The sequence below is a fragment of the Siphateles boraxobius genome, unplaced genomic scaffold (genome assembly GCF_051911475.1).
Source record: "Siphateles boraxobius isolate OS27281-9 unplaced genomic scaffold, OSU_SipBor_1 119, whole genome shotgun sequence".
Classification (NCBI taxonomy): domain Eukaryota; kingdom Metazoa; phylum Chordata; class Actinopteri; order Cypriniformes; family Leuciscidae; genus Siphateles; species Siphateles boraxobius.
In genome coordinates this window covers 3,559,494-3,576,848 of record NW_027508721.1, presented here as the reverse complement: position 1 = coordinate 3,576,848, position 17,355 = coordinate 3,559,494, and the positions used below count along the sequence as shown (strand labels likewise).

General features: G+C 40.4%; 1 long non-coding RNA gene across 2 annotated transcripts; it reads left to right on the top strand.

The window, feature by feature from the left end:
* Window positions 1-1,165: 1,165 nt before the first annotated feature.
* On the top strand, window positions 1,166-4,068 carry LOC143711536 (uncharacterized). 2 transcript variants are annotated; one of them, XR_013194872.1, is made up of 3 exons: window positions 1,166-1,666; window positions 2,350-2,543; window positions 3,573-4,068. It is a non-coding gene; the product is annotated as an uncharacterized LOC143711536 (long non-coding RNA). The 2 variants fall into 2 exon arrangements; XR_013194871.1 differs by having other exon boundaries at window positions 1,209-1,666; window positions 2,510-2,543.
* The last annotated feature ends 13,287 nt before the right edge of the window (window positions 4,069-17,355 follow it).

Sequence of the window (17,355 nt, the reverse complement as noted above, 5' to 3'; positions counted from 1 at the left end):
TAGAACGCCGCCATATTGACGACCGATCTCGCCCGGTGCCGCCCAAACTGCCCATTTGAATGAGAGAGAAAGACAGAGATAGATAGATACAATTTTAATTTTAGGCTCCGATCCTTATTTGTTACCCCCAGTTTTCTTTTGTCCTTTATCATCTGCCCCAGACTTGCCCCAATTTGCCTTCCATGATATATATATATTTACATTGTGCATAACCCCTCCCCATACAGTGGGGATCGCTTGAAGGCTTTCAAAGAGTACAGACGCGTATCAATATGCTGTGGCTGGATGGGTTACAAACGTAAAAGTGCGGCACCTGGCCACCAAGGATTTATATTTAATCATGGGAAATGTTGGTATTATAAAAAAAAATCAAATGTATGATTTTGGTGGTAGTTTGCTCTGACTAGGTAGCGAGTTGTTAGCTAAGTGGCTCAGCTGGTAGCTTGCTAGCTGTTAGCCACGGCTCACGGCTAGCTATCATTAATCTGGATTAGGCCTGTGGTGATAGCCAATAAATCAATTAATCACACGATAAAAAAATTAGCTCGATAATATTTCTGGCCGCGATAATTTCCATTTTCATGCTTTGTTTTCCTCGTCTCTCTCTCTCTCTCTCTCTCTCTCTCTCTCTCTCTCTCTCTCTCTCTCTCTCTCTCTCTCTCTCTCTCTCTCTCTCTCTCTCTCTCTCTCTCTCTCTCTACACCAAAGAGACTGGATGACAACCCTGTTTAAGACATAACCGACATATTTTACGTGAATACTCTCCAAAACGGACATTTAAACATAATGTTGTGTGTATTTGTCTATTCAGACACGAAACAGAGCTCAATTCATTACTCGCGCGCTGTATAGGAGTCTATGGCTGCACGCTTCGGCTCGGGTGTGTGCGCACAGAAAGATGAGACATGATACAATATTAGACATTCATACAATATGAGACATTTATTCTATCCTTTTCTTTTGGTATAGAATAAAATACCAGTTTGGGGTTCCTCTTTCGGCTGTTGTTGCAGCCAACTGCACAACATATTGCAGGCAGTACTGAGACCACCGGTCGTCAAGATGGCGGCGCAAAGCTACAGTGACGTCATGTGAACCGAACGAATAGGCTAGTATTTGTAAAGTAGGCTATACAGTAGGCAGGCCTATTGAATCATTATAGTCTTTTAATCTTGTCTTGCAAGATCCTCATTGTGATCATCATTTTTATTATTCTCCCCTAATTTCATGTATATTTTATGTCTTTTATGAATATTTTTTCAAATCTGCGTTGCTGCACATTGAATGGCTTTGAGCGCGTGTGACTGTGTGTGTGTGCTCGCGCCCGCGGGATGATGGATGACGCAGATTCAAATTATCCGCCATTACTTTTCCGTTGCTTAGTCCCGCCCACAACGGTTAGCGGGTCGTCAGATCTGTCGTCAAGTTTGGATCTCTGTATCAAGGACAAGCGGGAGATTTGAATTCAGTCTACGCTGGTGAAGTGGATTGTGATCACGGTGGTTCAAAGCTATAATCGTATTCGGTCAGGAGCAGCCGTGAGCAGGAGCGCTGAACACATGAGTTATAGTCCTGGTGTCAGTCAGTCTGTTCGGAAATAACGCGCCCTTTTTCAGTGAGCCTGGTTCGTCACAGCAGACACCATGCCAACCGATCACCGGCTGAGGTAAGAGTCTCATACTACATGTGAACGATATTTTATATTACATTTGTGTTAAGTTGACAGTTTCCAAGCTAACGTTAGCATTCTTAAATGTCAGTCATAACTGGCGTCGAGAGCTGGAGGGCAAAACACGGCAGCCTGCGTCTTTCAATTTCCCATCTCCAACTGCAAGATCAGTTGAATCCACATCTCTAAAGACCTAAAACAAGGTTTAGTAGACTTGTTATACGTATCAAAGTCTGCCCAATTGTGTATAAAATCTTCGTTATGGTAGTCAGTCAATCTCTTAAACGACGGGACATTTTGAAATACTGTCTGGAAGCTGAACACTCTTCTCTTAAAAAAAAAACATCCTTGATTTTATTATAGTAAAATTGTAGTAACCACGTTTTTTGGCTGATTTATTACCATTTTAATAACCACAGTTTTACTAAAAATAGGCCTGCCGTGTTTTTTTGTTTGTTTTTTCTTTGTAGTTAAACCATGGCTAATTTTCGTAATGGTTAATGTGACTAAATCTATCAAGACCGTTAAGAAATCGAATTCAGTTCTGTACTTGTTGATAAAGATACAGCAAAGCCTAGAACAGGAAGACTAGAATGAATATAACATGATGAACCCCTAGGTGTAACTGATGCAGCTACATCACAGTAAATCATAATCATTTTGACTTTCTATAAATGTAGCTAAAATCACATGGCAGTTCAAAACATTACTGTTAGTCTTTCCTGCTCAGCTTCCAGATCATGGTCAGTTGATTTTTTTGTATTGTCCCAATGGAACATATTCTGACATGTGTAAATGTAATACTGAGTTTTAAAATAACTTATTTTTTTGTGATTTCAGGTCATGTTTAAAGCAGATCATCATGGCAAACAAGGTATGGGAATAATAACTTTAAAAAAATCGTAATGACCGAGTCTTCTGATTCCATATGATTGCACTAAAAGTGTGCTCAAGGTTTGGTTTTGCTACAGTAAGACCACGATTGTGTTAGATTCCACCCATCTATTGTTTTTGTTTTTTTGTAACAAGGCTCTGTCATTTAGAAACATGGCTTTTCCTATCACTGCTATCTTAAAGGGATAGTTCAACCAAAAATGAAAATTCTGTCAGTATTTACTCCCCCTCATGTTGTTCAACCCCGTAAGACCTTCGTTCATCTTCGGAACACGAATTAAGATATTTTTGATGAAATCTGAGAGCTGGATCACTCCTCCATAGGCTTCTTCAGGGATTGACACTTGCCAGCCCCGAAAAGTTATTAAAGACATTGTTAAAATAGTCCAAAAATTGTTACAAAATGTTAAAATTGACTACAGTGGCTCAATCTTAAGTTTATCAAATGACGAGAATACTTTTTGTGCGCAAAAAACAAAAATAACGACTTTATTTCAACTATTAATTTCCTTCTCTGTGGGCCTCGAGTCAGTTCACTAGTGTAATAGCGTAAGCTTCTGTTGTTGTACGTCACACGCATCACCCACATGACCAGCATCGGCCAAAAGTGAGCCTATGTGTGACGTAGCTCTAAGCAATCACACTACATTAACTGACTAGAGGCCCACAGAGAAGGAAATGAATAGTTGAAATAAAGTCATTATTTTTGTTTGTTTTTGCGCACAAAAAGTATTCTCGTCGCTTGATAAACTTAAGATTGAGCCACTGTAGTCACTTGGACTATTTTAACGATGTCTTTAATAACTTTTCGGGGCTGGCAAGTTTCAATCCCTGAAGAAGCCGAGTGATCCAGCTCTCAGATTTCATCAAAAATATCTTAATTCGTGTTCCGAAGATGAACAAAGGTCTTACGGGGTTGGAACAAAATGAGGGTGAGTAAATACTGACAGAATTTTCATTTTTGGGTGAACTATCCCTTTAATGACAATATCTCTACCTTTCATTCCAGCCAGATGATCTGACGGTAGCTGCTCGCATCTCAGCCTACCTGATGGAAAATTCTTGCTGGATGAATGACCTTCACCTTCAACTCAACCTTGCCAAGACAGAACTGCTTATGGTTTCAGCCAAACCATACTTGCTGTGTGATCCTGCTGATTTGCCTTCTACATCATTATACTAGCGGAGCTGCACAACTTCTATCCAGACTGGACTATTGTAATGCTCTCTTGGCAGCTCTTTCAGCATCAGTCAAACCTCTGCAACTGATCCAGATGAGCAAGAGTGGTCTTTAAAGGTAGCCCTATAACTAAACTCACTACTTTAGATCTATGTGTCCTCCAGAAGCTTGTGTTCTGCAAGTGAACGGCGCCTTTTGGTGCCATCATCCCAAAGAGACACAAAATCACTTTCAATGACCTTTACCTGGACTGTTCTCTGCTGGTGGAAAGACCTGCCCAACACATTTTCAAGAAACTGCTTAAGATCCATCTTTTTCGTAAACACTTGACTAGCGCTGAACGATTAATTGTATTTGCGATAATATCGCGATATGATGAAATGCGATTTTGTAACCGCAAAAGCTGCGATTACACTGGTCATGTGACACGCGAGAGAAAAGCAGTCTGCAGATCAAACGCATCAACTTGACACCCTACGCATAGGTCTGGCATACAGGAAAGAACAGTTTATTTTTTATGTATGTGATATTGTGTTATTTATTCTCTCTCCAACAATTCTGGATCGATTCAGAGAATTTCAGAATCGAGTCTGAGCTTAGTTTTTAAACACAGATGCGTGATGACGCTGTGCGTGCTTTAGAAACTACCGTATTCTGCTTGCTTCTAATTTCTCTCTCTCTCTCTCTCTCTCTCTCTCTCTCTCTCTCTCTCTCTCTCTCTCTCTCTCTCTCTCTCTCTCTCTCTCTCTCTCTCTCTCTCTCTCTCTCTCTCCCTCTCCCTCTCGCTCACACACACACACACACACACACACACACACGATACCGCTCGAACCTTCCGAAAAATAAGCTTTCATAAAGTTCGGGGTTTAAGCGAATTACAAGGACAGTCGCGGGCTTCATTGCGGTTTTGCCGCTTTGATGTTACTCTTGCAGTCCGCGGTCTTGGCCGCCGGAATTTTCCTTACAAATGCTCCATGTTGTGGCAAAAATTCATCTCAAACAAACATCACTGCGTAAGAGACACTCAGAGTCAAATTATATAAAATAGAAGTATTTATTCTTGCAAGAATAGGAGCAGTCTAATACACAGTTGTTACCCTGTGCAGAAGAGTGACACACCCCCAGACAGACTGAACTAGCTTTTATCTTAGTTTCAAGGCCTTCTTCCCCCCAGAGCCTTCCTCCCAGTAGTTTTCCATAGACATCACTAGTTGGCCCACTAAGCTCCCCTGCACCAAATGGCCTTCTGACATCTAGGTCAGAGGTCCTTGTTCGTCTGTTCTCTGGAGTGTCTCCCCCTTCTGCCTCCCCAGGTACATAAACAGAATCTTCTCTCACTACAAGTGAGAGACACACATGTGACATTATTTGAATCATCTATATTTTACTAAAGATCAATGAATATCATTAAAATTGCCACCACACTCCACAAAGGCATTATTTATGTATTTTGGAATGCAGTTGGCTTATATATTAAAAATATGAAAAACACTGAGAAAGCTGCTTTCATTTTAAAATACTTACGCGTGCTTTGTGAAGAGTGCTCGTGCATGCGGCTGTGAGCGACTCATTGGTTAAATGTACTTGCATCTCAAAATGCTTTTATGACGCGAAATTAATGTAAACACGGTCAGTTATATCTTAACCCAACAAGACAAACCACATTTACAATTTCAAAAGAGATATGTGCATTAGTGTGAATGCAGCTTATCGTATCGGGGGAAAATCAGTCCAGCTCTTGAATGGAAAACGTTCAGACAGCCTACTTTTAAATACTGAAAACACTTTGTTTATTGCTTGTAATGTGTTTTTGTTCCTCTTTATTTACTAGCTTTTATATTTTGAAGCTATATTAGTTTATAGCCCATTTAAAATTCTTAACATGTAATTGGTTTAATTAAAGTTTATATATAATTATAATTATTTATATATAATATATAATATAATTAATTATATATATATATATATATATTTAAAGTATATATATTTACACATGTATTTAAATACATATTTTAAGTGTTAAAGATTAATTAATGAGAAAAATTAGATAGGATCATAAGCTGCCTAAAGATTCCAATCCCTACTGTACAATGATTTATTGCTTGTCTTTGTCGGCTAATACAGAAGGTAAAGAAATTAAAGTTATCGCATATTAAATCGCAATCGCAATATTGGAAAAAAATATCGCAATTAGATTATTTTCCATAATCGTTCAGCCCTACACTTGACCCAATAATACTAAATCTTTGTACAAAAAAAAAACTTGCTATGTGTACTGTGCTAGGCTAACTGGGACTTGTCACTGCACTTGTTGCTTCTATTGTTATCGTAATTGGTAAGTCACTTTGGAGAACATGTAATTGTAAATGTTTTAAAAAAAAAGTTATATTAGAGTATAAAGGTATACAACAATTGCCTTTTAATGTGGATATTTTTACATGTTCTAAATTATATACTAAGCTTGTATTTCCTATCTATTCTTTACTTATACATTTAGTTAAAGGAACACGCCGACTTTTTGGGACTTTAGCTTATTCACCGTATCCCCACTGTATGCTTCGCCTTCTGAGAATATAGTTCCCAGTATGTATACGGTTAAAAGATGCCTGTGTCTCATATGACCTTGTTATTTGTACACACTGTGACTATGCAAATCACAACATATAAATGTTGTGAAAATGTTGCCGTTATTTTGTCACTTATTGGGAGCAGTATGCTAGCTGAAGCCATTTACTTCCAGTCTTTGTGCTAAGCTAGGCTAGCGGTGGGTGTGTCAGACAGAGTTACGGGACGCACGGAGATGAAAAGGGTATGTATGGACTTATCTGACTCTGGGGGATACGGTGAATAAGCTAAAGTCTAGAGATTGGTCAAACTTGTGAAATTGGATCTGTAAAAATTAAAACTAAATATACAAACATTTGTATTTGAATTGATGTATTTATTTCATTTTTATACATAATTTCATTGTTATTTTACACAGGAAAAAACTATATTAAAAGAAAATTATGGTAGATAGACAGGATTATAATAAAATAACTTTATAAAAACCTAAATTTACAGTTTAACCTGAAAGTTAAATGTCTTTTTAATGTAATTTGACATAATTTATCAGTTTTTCCACGATTTAATAAGCCATTATCAACAGTAATATACTGTAATTTAATCAATTTTGACTGTCTTTTTAATGTAATTTGACATAATTTATCCATTTTTCCACGGTTTAATAGGCCATTATCAACAGTAATATACTGTAATTTAATCAATTATGACTGTCTTTTTAATGTAATTTGACATCATTTATCCATTTTTCCACGGTTTAATAAGCCATTAACAACAGTAATATACTGTAATTTGACATCATTTATCCGTTTTTCCACAGTTTAATAAGCCATTATCAACAGTAATATACTGTAATTTAATCAATTTTGACTGTAAAGTAAATTCTGTATTTTTTCGGTTTTTGCACGTAATTTTGAGAAATGGTTATTTGCTGTAATATAACGGAATCCGTCTGGAAACTTTGCTGCCAGAGATTTACCGTTTTTTACGGGATTTTTTTACAGTGTAGTCTTGTAAATATAAAAGCATGAATGAGTTTTTCGAGATCACACATGGTAAAAAATGGTTTCACCTTTGCTTATAATCTCAAATGATAAAAACAAGACTTGACCACAGAATAAATCTGTCTCTCAAACTTGAGATCACTATCAAACAAAACCCCATTTCGAACTAATGGCTTACAGAAAGGGGCTAGATCACACAGATCAACAGACTTATTTGAAACTCCAAACCACACACCTTCAGTTTTTTCTTCATTCGGTTTTAAAAAATTTAAGGATAGCCATGATTTAATGTCATGTAAGCAGTCCCACAACAACTCTATTTGGTTTTTGCTATTCTTTTTTCAGAGGGAGATACATTTGCATATCATCTGCATAAAAGTGAAAAGGGATTCCATGTTTCCTTAGAATTGACCCAAGTGGTAACAAATACAAAGAGAACAAAATTGGGCCGAGAATGGACCCATGTGGAACCCCACTGAGCATGGGTGCAGGTTGTGAGTGCTCTTGACCAATATTTACAGAGAAAGTTCTATTTAAAAGAATGGACTTGAACCATGCAAGTGCTGTACCACAAATTCCAACATCATTTTCAAGGCGTGTGAATAAAATCTCATGGTCGATGGTGTCAAATGCAGCGCTAAGGTCCAGTAAAACAAGAACTGCTGAGGACCCTGAGTCAACTGCAGTCAATAGATCATTTGAAACTCTAATCAAAGCACACTTTGTTGCCCTGGTGTGTCCTGTTACATTGATTATTCAAACAATAAATAGCACTGAATGTCTGCGCTCAGTTTCAGATTTGGGTTTTGCCTGTACAGACTGCATTTATAGTTAGATGTGTAACCAACATAGAGTTGTCTATGGGTGAAAAACAAGCAATTGCAAAGCTGAGAGAAAATCAATCAGAGCCATTGCACAAACATTGGCCATAACCAGAACAACCATTTGGAATGTCCTGAGGAAGAAAGAAACCACTGGTATACTAAGTAACAGACCTACAATGGGTAGACCAAGGAAAACGTCAGCAGTTGACAACAGAAACATTGTGAGAGCTGTAAAGAAAGACCCTAAAACAACTTTTTGTGACATCAGCAACAACCTCCAGAGGGCAGGAGTGAAGGTATCACAACCTACTGTTCACAGAAGACTTCATGAACAAAAGTACAGAGGCTACACCAGAAGATGCAAACCTCTCATTAGCAAGAACAATATGAAGGCCAGGCTGGAATTTTCCAAAAAAGTACAAAGACAAGCCTCAAACATTCTGGGGCAAAGTTTTATGGACTGATGAGACAAAGATGAACCTTTACCAAAGTGATGGAAAGGCTAAAGTTTAAAAAATAAAAAAGGATCTGCTCATGCTCAAACATACAAGCTCATCTGTGAAACACGGTGGAGGTAATGTCATGGCTTTGGCTTGGATGGCTTCTTCTGCGACTGGCTCATTAATCTGCATTGATGATGTAACACATGATGACAGCAAAATGAACTCAAAGTGTACAGAAACATTTTGTCTGCCAATTTAAAGAAATATGCAACCAAACTGATTGGGAGATCCTTCATCATGCAGCAAGATAATGACCTAAAACACATTGCCAAAACAACAAAGGAGTTCATCAGGGGCAAGAAGTGGAAGGTTTTAGACTGGCCAAGTCAATCTCCAGACTTACCCTATAGAGCATGCATTTTACCTGCTAAAAAAGAGACCGAAGGGAGTAAACAAACAACAACTGAAAGAGGCTGCGGTGGAAGCCTGGAAAAGCATTACAAAAGAAGAATGTAAAAGTTTGGCGATGTCAATGGGTCACAGGCTTGATGCAGTTATTGCAAGCAAAGGATTTGCAAATAAATATTAAGTCTTATTCACTTTAATCTATTTTAGGTTGATCTGTTCCAATACTTTTGGTCACATGAGCAATGGGTGGGTTCAAATAAAAGGTTATATCTTCTAAGTTGTATATCATAGCCAGATGTAAATACCTGGAAATAAAAGCTTAAATGTTGATCTCTTGTCTCATATTCATCTTTTGATGTCAAACCCAAATGTTTTCAGTCAGAAAACAGAAAAAATAAAAGAATTGTCCACACTGTTCCAATAATTTTGGAGGGGATTGTATGTCAAAAATGAGACTAATCATGCATTTTGCATTAACTCACTTGCATTGTGAAGCCTATGGACGTTTCATCCCGTTGTATGTATTTCACACCTGCTTTGTCACATTGCCATGCTGTGTAGGCAGAGAGAGAGAGAGAGAGAGAGAGAGAGAGAGAGAGAGAGAGAGAGAGAGAGAGAGAGAGAGAGAGTTCAGTCCCTCCAGGATTTCGCGATGTTGCGATCGCAACAATTAACGCAACTTCAACAAATCCCCGTGAATTCAGTGCGGCTTGCAATTTTGACCAATCACCGCAACTTTTCTGCAACTTTGACCAATCATTGCGGTCTTCTGCAAAGCGTCGTCCACTTTCCTCACGCAGCGGCTCACTCTCCTCACACAACGGGCAACACACTCTTTTTTACTAAATAGGCCAAAGTAAAACACATTTCAAAGTTACATGCAACATTATGTTTTTCAGCTAGGCGGGCATTATAACGTGTGTTACAAAATGAGCACATTTGTCTCTGAAGGCTGGACAACAATAGAGCAGATGGTGAACAGTGTTTTCTCTGGGACATGGTATGTACCTTTGGGGTGGACCTTGGGCTTTTTCACTTTGTAAACCTATAACATGCACAAAAAAATATATAACAATAAAAGAAAATTCCCGCTCCTCCGTGAGAGATACGAGACCGTGCGTCTCACAGGTGTCGCTCATCAGTAATCACGTCGCGTCGTTCTCCCGCGGTCCGCAGTCTCGTCCTGCTCGACACCGTAAACATAATGAATGGCGACTGTAGAACGAAAAAGCCGAATCCTGGACATTTTTGGCGATCTCGAAATCCCAGACAGACTTATCATGGAGATTTACTAGTAGATAACTTTAACTTATCTACTTTAACTTTAAATTTAACTGCGCTCTCTTACCGTTAGGGCGTGGCTTGGGAATGGCAAATTCAAAAATAATTTCTCATTTCTACTACATACAGTTTTTTACAATCGCTATGAAATTTTTTTCAATACTTTTAACAAATTTCCAAAACTCTTAACGCACCAACACACCTACAACACACAACTGGCAAAACAGTTAATTTCATACTCAAAATCACACATTGTAAACTAAACTCCAACACTAATTTTCAAAATACAACAATAATACACTAGCAACAATACACAAACATGTCTCAAAATCAAATAATTTTTCAAAACACTAACATATGTTCTCGTCCAACAGGAAGATTTAGTCAATCATAGCACAATGTCATAAAAACACTAACATCAGATGGAATTATGGAAACTGCATTATTTTATATGTGTCAGGTCTGCCCTTATACAACTGACAGTATATTGTATTAATGATAGATTGTGTTTTGCACTGCAGTTTCTTTTGAAGCCTCTCTACAGTTTTGTTGGGTTTAGGTCTTTTTCTGCAGAAATTCAATAAAAAAGAAAACATCTCAGAGTGCTTTATAATGTACGGTTACTGTAATGAAAAAACGAAGACAGAGACAGAATTGCTGCAATGAATAAAATAAATAAAAATAAATTTATATATTTGCATAATTTAATCAGCTGTTTCTCAGTAACAATAGAATAATATACAGGGGATACATTTGTATATAAACAGCTGTTCACCTTGACTTTAGCCTGTAAGGTTAGGTTTAGAACATGGTGTTTTCTACAGAAAAAACCTGCCCCTGCACAGGTGCTGACATACAGTGTTAAAGCATTGGTAAATTTGCCAGTAAAAATCTATTGTTTTGGTCTTGTCTGAGCTTGTGTGTAAAAGAAGTTAATTTTTTACATTTGTGTTAATTGTATGCATTTTGTGTTAAAGCAACAATAAATGTTTTACTAGTATAGCTTACACAGACGGTTGTAGTGCTAACTGTGTTAAGAGTTTAGGAAATTTGTTAAAAGTATTGAAAAAATTGTCATAGCGATTGTAAAAATCTGTAAATGACCCATTTTAAATACACATTCATCTTTACAGAGGTGAAGAATCCCATCTATCTACCTTTGCTGTTTTAACCTATAAAAACAAATGCCAAAGAACATCGCAACTTTCATCGCAACTTTTTAGAAAAGTGTCCGCAACATCAGGCATTTTAGGCCGCAACAATCACAAAAAAGGCCCGCGAAATCCTGGAGGGACTGGTTTGTGTGCGCACATGTGTGTGAATTCTATGCTCTAGTGACAGGGTCTGCTTATCTGGCTGTGCCACTATGTGAAATTTGTGAGTGCGTGTTTGCTTGTGATACGCGCTCGCTGTACATTTAGGGCTATCACTCTCAGTGGAGTGTGACCATTGTCTTGTAACAGGAAATGTGTGTATTGGAGTCGCCTTGCCATAACTGTGCCCCTGTCAAAGGCGCTCAGATCTTTATTCCTGCCCATTTCTCGTGCATCCAACATGTTGACTACGAGAACTGATTGTTCGCTTACCATCTAATCTACCCAGACTTTAATATGTGGCCTTGTTATGAGATGATCAACGATATTCACTACAATTAAAATATAATATATCATATTATTTATTTTGCGTGCCCCTGTGAGCCTGGAGGCTGTGTTGTCTGGAGCCTAGTGCTCCTGATAGGGTCTCCTAAGGCAAACTGGTTCCAGGTGAGGGTCCAGAGTAAGAATGGTTCATAAAGACCCCCATGATAAAACGAGGAAGAGGAGGAGAGACCCTGCCCGGAGGAAGCCCGGGGCCCCGTCTGGTTTGCGTGCCCCTGTGAGCCTGGAGGCTGTGTTGTCTGGAGTCTAGTGCTCCTGGTAGGGTCTCCCAAGGCAAAGTGGTTCCAGGTGAGGGTCCAGACTAAGAATGGTTCATAAAGACCCCCATGATAAAATGAGGAAGAGGAGGAGAAACCCTGCCCGGAGGAAGCCCGGGGCCCCCGTCTGGAGCCAGGCCCAGAGGGAGGGCTCGTCGGCAAGCGCCTGGGCTTTGACTGTTGTTTGTGCATATGCACCAAACAGCAGTTCAGAGTATTCAAACCTTCTTGGAGACTCTGAATGGAGTTCTGTATGAGGCTCCAGTAGGGGACTCCATAGTTCTACTGGGAGACTTCAACGCGCATGTGGGCAATGATGGAGATACCTGGAAAGTGTAATTGGGAGGAGCGGCCCCCGGATCTAAACCCGAGTGGGTGTTTGTTGTTAGACTTTTGTGCTAGTCATGGATTGTCTATAACGAACACCATGTTCGAACATAAGGATGCTCTTAAGTGTACGTGGTATCAGAGTACCCTAGGCCGAAGATCGATGATCGATTTTGGAATCATTTCATCTGATTTGAGGCCGCATGCTTCGGACACTCGGGTGAAGAGAGGGGCGGAGCTGTCAACTGATCACCATCTGGTGGTGAGTTGGGTCAGGGGATTGGGGAAGAATCTATACAGACCTGGTAAGCCCAAATGGGTAGTGCGAGTGAACTGGGAATGTCTGGAAGAGACCCCTGTCCGCAAGATCTTCAATTCACACCTCCGGCAGAGCTTTTCTGGCATCCCTGTGGAGGTTGGGTTCATTGAACCTGAGTGGGCAATGTTCAAAGTTTCTATTGCTGAAGCCGCAGCGGGAAGCTGTGGTCTCAAGGTCTTAGGTGCCTCAAGGGGCGGTAACCCTCGAATACCGTGGTGGACACCGGTGGTCAGGGAAGCTGTCCGACTGAAGGAGGCCTTCCGGGATTTGTTTTCTCGGAGGACTCCGGAGGCGGTTGCATGGTACCCACAGGCCCGAAGGGCTGCAGCCTCTGCTGTGGCAGATGCAAAGCAGCGGGTGTGGGAAAAGTTAGGAGAAGACATGGAGAAGGACTTTCGGTCGGCACAGAAGTGCTTTTGGGGAACTGTCCGCCACCTCAGGAGGGGGAAGCGGGGAACCATCCAAGCTGTGTACAGTAAGGATGGGATTCTGTTGACCTCAACTGAGGAGGTAATTGGGCGGTGGAAAGAACACTTTGAGGAACTCCTAAATCCGACTTACACACCCTCTCTAGTAGAGGCAGAGTTGGAGGCTGATGGGGGATTCTCGTCAATTTCCCTGGTGGAATTCACTGAGGTAGTCAAACAACTCCACAGTGGCAAAGCCTGACGGATTGATGAGATCCGCCCAGAAATGCTAAAGGCTTTGGGTGTGGAGGGGCTGTCTTGGATGACATGTCTCTTTAACATTGCGTGGAAGTCGGGTACAGTGCCCAATGAGTGGCAGACGGGGGTGGTGGTTCCCCTGTTCAAAAAGGGGGACCAGAGAGTGTGTGCCAATTACAGGGGTATCACACTTCTCAGCCTCCCTGGTAGAGTCTACTCCAAGGTGCTGGAAAGGAGGGTTTGGCCTCCTTTAGTCGAACCTCGGATTGAAGAGGAACAATGCGGTTTTCCTCCTGGGCGTGGAACAACGGACCAGCTCTTTACTCTCACAAGGATCCTGGAGTGGGCTTGGGAGTATGACCATCCAGTCTACATGTGTTTTGTAGATCTGGAGAAGGCGTATGACCGGGTCCCCCGGGAGATACTGTGGGAAGTGCTGCGGGAGTATGGGGTGAGGGGATCCCTTCTCAGGGCTATCCAATCCCTGTACAACTAAAGCGAAAGCTGTGTCCGGGTACTCGGCAGAAAGTTGGACTCTTTCCAGGTGAGGGTTGGCCTTCGCCAGGGCTGCGCTTTGTCACCAATCCTGTTTGTGATATTCATGGACAGGATGTCAAGATGTAGTCGTGGTGAGGAAGGGTTGCGTTTCGGTGGGCTTAGGATCTCGTCACTGCTTTTTGTGGATGATGTGGTCCTGATGGCATCATCGGTCCGTGACCTTCAGCTCTCACTGGATCGGTTCACAGCAGTGGTTGGGATGAGGTGGTTGGGATGAGGATTAGCACCTCTAAATCTGAGGCCATGGTTCTCAGCAGGAAACCGGTGGAGTGCCAACTCCAGTTAGGGAATAAGTCCTTACCCCAAGTGAAGGAGTTGAAGTACCTCAGGGTCTTGTTCATGAGTGAGGGGAGACTGGAGAAGGAGATTGGCCGGAGAATCGGAGCACCGGGGGGCGGTATTGCACTCGCTTTCAATTTTCAACCGGTCAATTTTCATTCCTACCCTCACCTATGCTCATGAAGGCTGGGTCATGACCGAAAGAACGAGATTATGGGTACAAGCGGCCGAAATGGGTTTCCTCAGGCAGGTGGCTGGTGTCTCCCTTAGAGATAGGGTCAGAAGCTCAGCTCAGAGTAGAGCCGCTGCTCCTTTGTGTCTAAAGGAGCCAGTTGAGATTGTTTGGGCATCTGGTAATGATATCTCCTGGACGCCTCCCTAGGGAGGTGTTCCAGGGGCTTCTAGCTGGGAAGAGACCTTGGGGATGACCCAGGACTAGGTGGAGAGCTTATATCTCCACACTGGCCTGGGAACGCCTCGAGATGGTTAATGTGGCTCGGGAAAGAAAAGTTTGGGGTCCCATGCTGGAGCTGCTACCCCCGCGACCTGACCCCGGATAAGCGGATGAAGATGGATGGATGGATATACAGATTAAAAAAGAGTTTTTTTTTCTTTACACAATCCATTTTAGGAGGGGTTGAGATAAAAACTGTAAAAAAGGTCTATAATAACCTATGGTGTGTAAACACACAATAACATTTAAATCAGTCTGCAAAATACCTTGCATGAATTTATCATTATTCAATGTAATTAAGCACCAGCTTCATACAAAGTTAAAATGATTGATGAAATAATGAATTTCATCCTGTTTTTGACAGAAATCAATGCATCAGAGGTCTTTCAGGGCAAAGGCTCTATATCATTTCAATCTTGTCGAAAGAGTAAAAAGCCACTCAGTTTGTTGCCAGATATGAGAGGAACCAATGAAGTTAAAGTAACACCAGGTAACTTTTCAACCTTCATAATATATTTCCAAGTCTCTTGTGATGGTACATCGACTTACAATAGGTTGATTGACACGTCTGCCATAGCCTGACGGGGTCTGTAGCGTTTTTAATCGTACTTTTAAACTTCGGGTTTCTGGTAGTAACCGGCGAACAAAGAGAACTACAAAACTCGACTGCTTTACGGCATATACGTCACTTCCACCACCACCCCCACTTCCTTAAAATCGCAGGGCTTTCAAGTGTCACTCATTTCGTCACTCATTACAGCGTATTTCTCACACTGAAAAACGATTTGTAATATATTTAATATGCCGCAGCGCCCAAAACTCTGGCCGCGCCGCTCTCACTGTGGAACAGGCATGAATTCAAGCGCGTCTCCTCTGGTGTTGTTCGTCTGGTGTTGTTAGCCAATCAGAAAATAGCACTATTGTATCTGGGTAACATTTAACGCAACAACCAATGACACCCCGTAGTCTGGGGTGTTTTGTCTGCCTGACTATGTTACGGAAGCTATCTTATCCTCCGTTTATCTTCATGAATCAGGTAATGATTATTTGTCTTGCCTCAAGCTATAATGCAAATCGATTTGTAAAATTTGCAGATTTATTTATGGTAGCTTGATATTATAATATTGACGATATATGGTTATTATCTACCACTCAAACATTGCATTGAAGTATCATATAGATTCAGTAAAACGGTAACCAATAGACTAGGCTACTATAATGACACTGGCTTGTAAACGTGATCATCGCGATCATTTGTCGTTAGAAAAAAAATAAAACCCATGAAATTATATTCATATGACATGCTGAAATATATGCCACTGTACCTGGGATGGGCTATCATGGTTGTCAACAAATGCACGATGACAGAGTTTACGACAGTAGTAGAGGACAATCCTGTTTCCCAACTGTAGGGGGACCCCGAGAGCAAAAGTTACCTGGTGTTACTTTAAATCTACATGTCACCTAAGTTCTACTGTGTGATCTGAACCCTGTTGCATTTAGCAACATCAAAGAAGCAATTCATATTCATGGAGAGAAAGACCTTAATTTAATCCCAACTGTGAAGCACACAGACAGATAGGCACCCCCTTCTTACACACACACACTTTATGATATAAAGTGTGTTGTTTGTAAGAACCAGTTATGTGTATGTGTGAAGTTGAGAGGCAATTTCCTTTGTCGTCTCCTGCTGCGTGATTATTAAGCTGACTTTTTTGTCTTTCATTCTCCCAGCGCCTTCTCTCTCCCCTTGTGAATACAGTCTGCGCTAATAGACTTCATCTGTTAGCGGAATGTGGCTGCCAACCAATTTAACTGACCTGCCTTCTCAGTCTGGGTTTGTGTATGTGCGTGTTTGGTGCTGATAGCCACACAAACGCTTTGGCCAAATTCCACTGCTCTCTATAATCATAACAAAATCTGCTGCGTAATCAGTTTCACAGAAAGGGAAGTGAAAAACAAACTCTCCAACACTGTAATTGTGACAATACAAGTATATATATATATATATATATATATATATATATATATATTACATTTATTAAATAAATAAATTATAATCACATTTCTGATTTAAATCCTCCAAATTGGCCCCATTTACTTCTATTGCGAGTGCCTTACATAACCTTGTTTAAGGAAAAGGGAAAATTCTAAAATAAATTTGTGATAATTAAAACTGTGCTACAAATGCTGTAAATTGAGCTTAAAATCACCATACAATCTAAATTTTACTTCTTTTTTTGTGGAAGGTTGCAGTTTTTATTTTACCTGATTTATCCATGCACATTATTATAAAAAATTAATTTTAAAAAATCATGTGCCCTCAGAATCTTTTATCAAAAACATTACAATGCTCACCATGTCGCAATATCATCTCTTTTTCTGATGACATGTATACTAGTGTGAGGGGGCTGAGCAATAAAATTGTTCAATAGCCAGATGAGTTCAATACCTACCCTCCAGCAACCGTCACGCACATGAAACCATCATAGCAATTAGCAAAAAGATGACGATCCAATAATTGAATCAGTCCTGATGGACATATGGTCTTATACTACTTTTTTTCCCGTTCA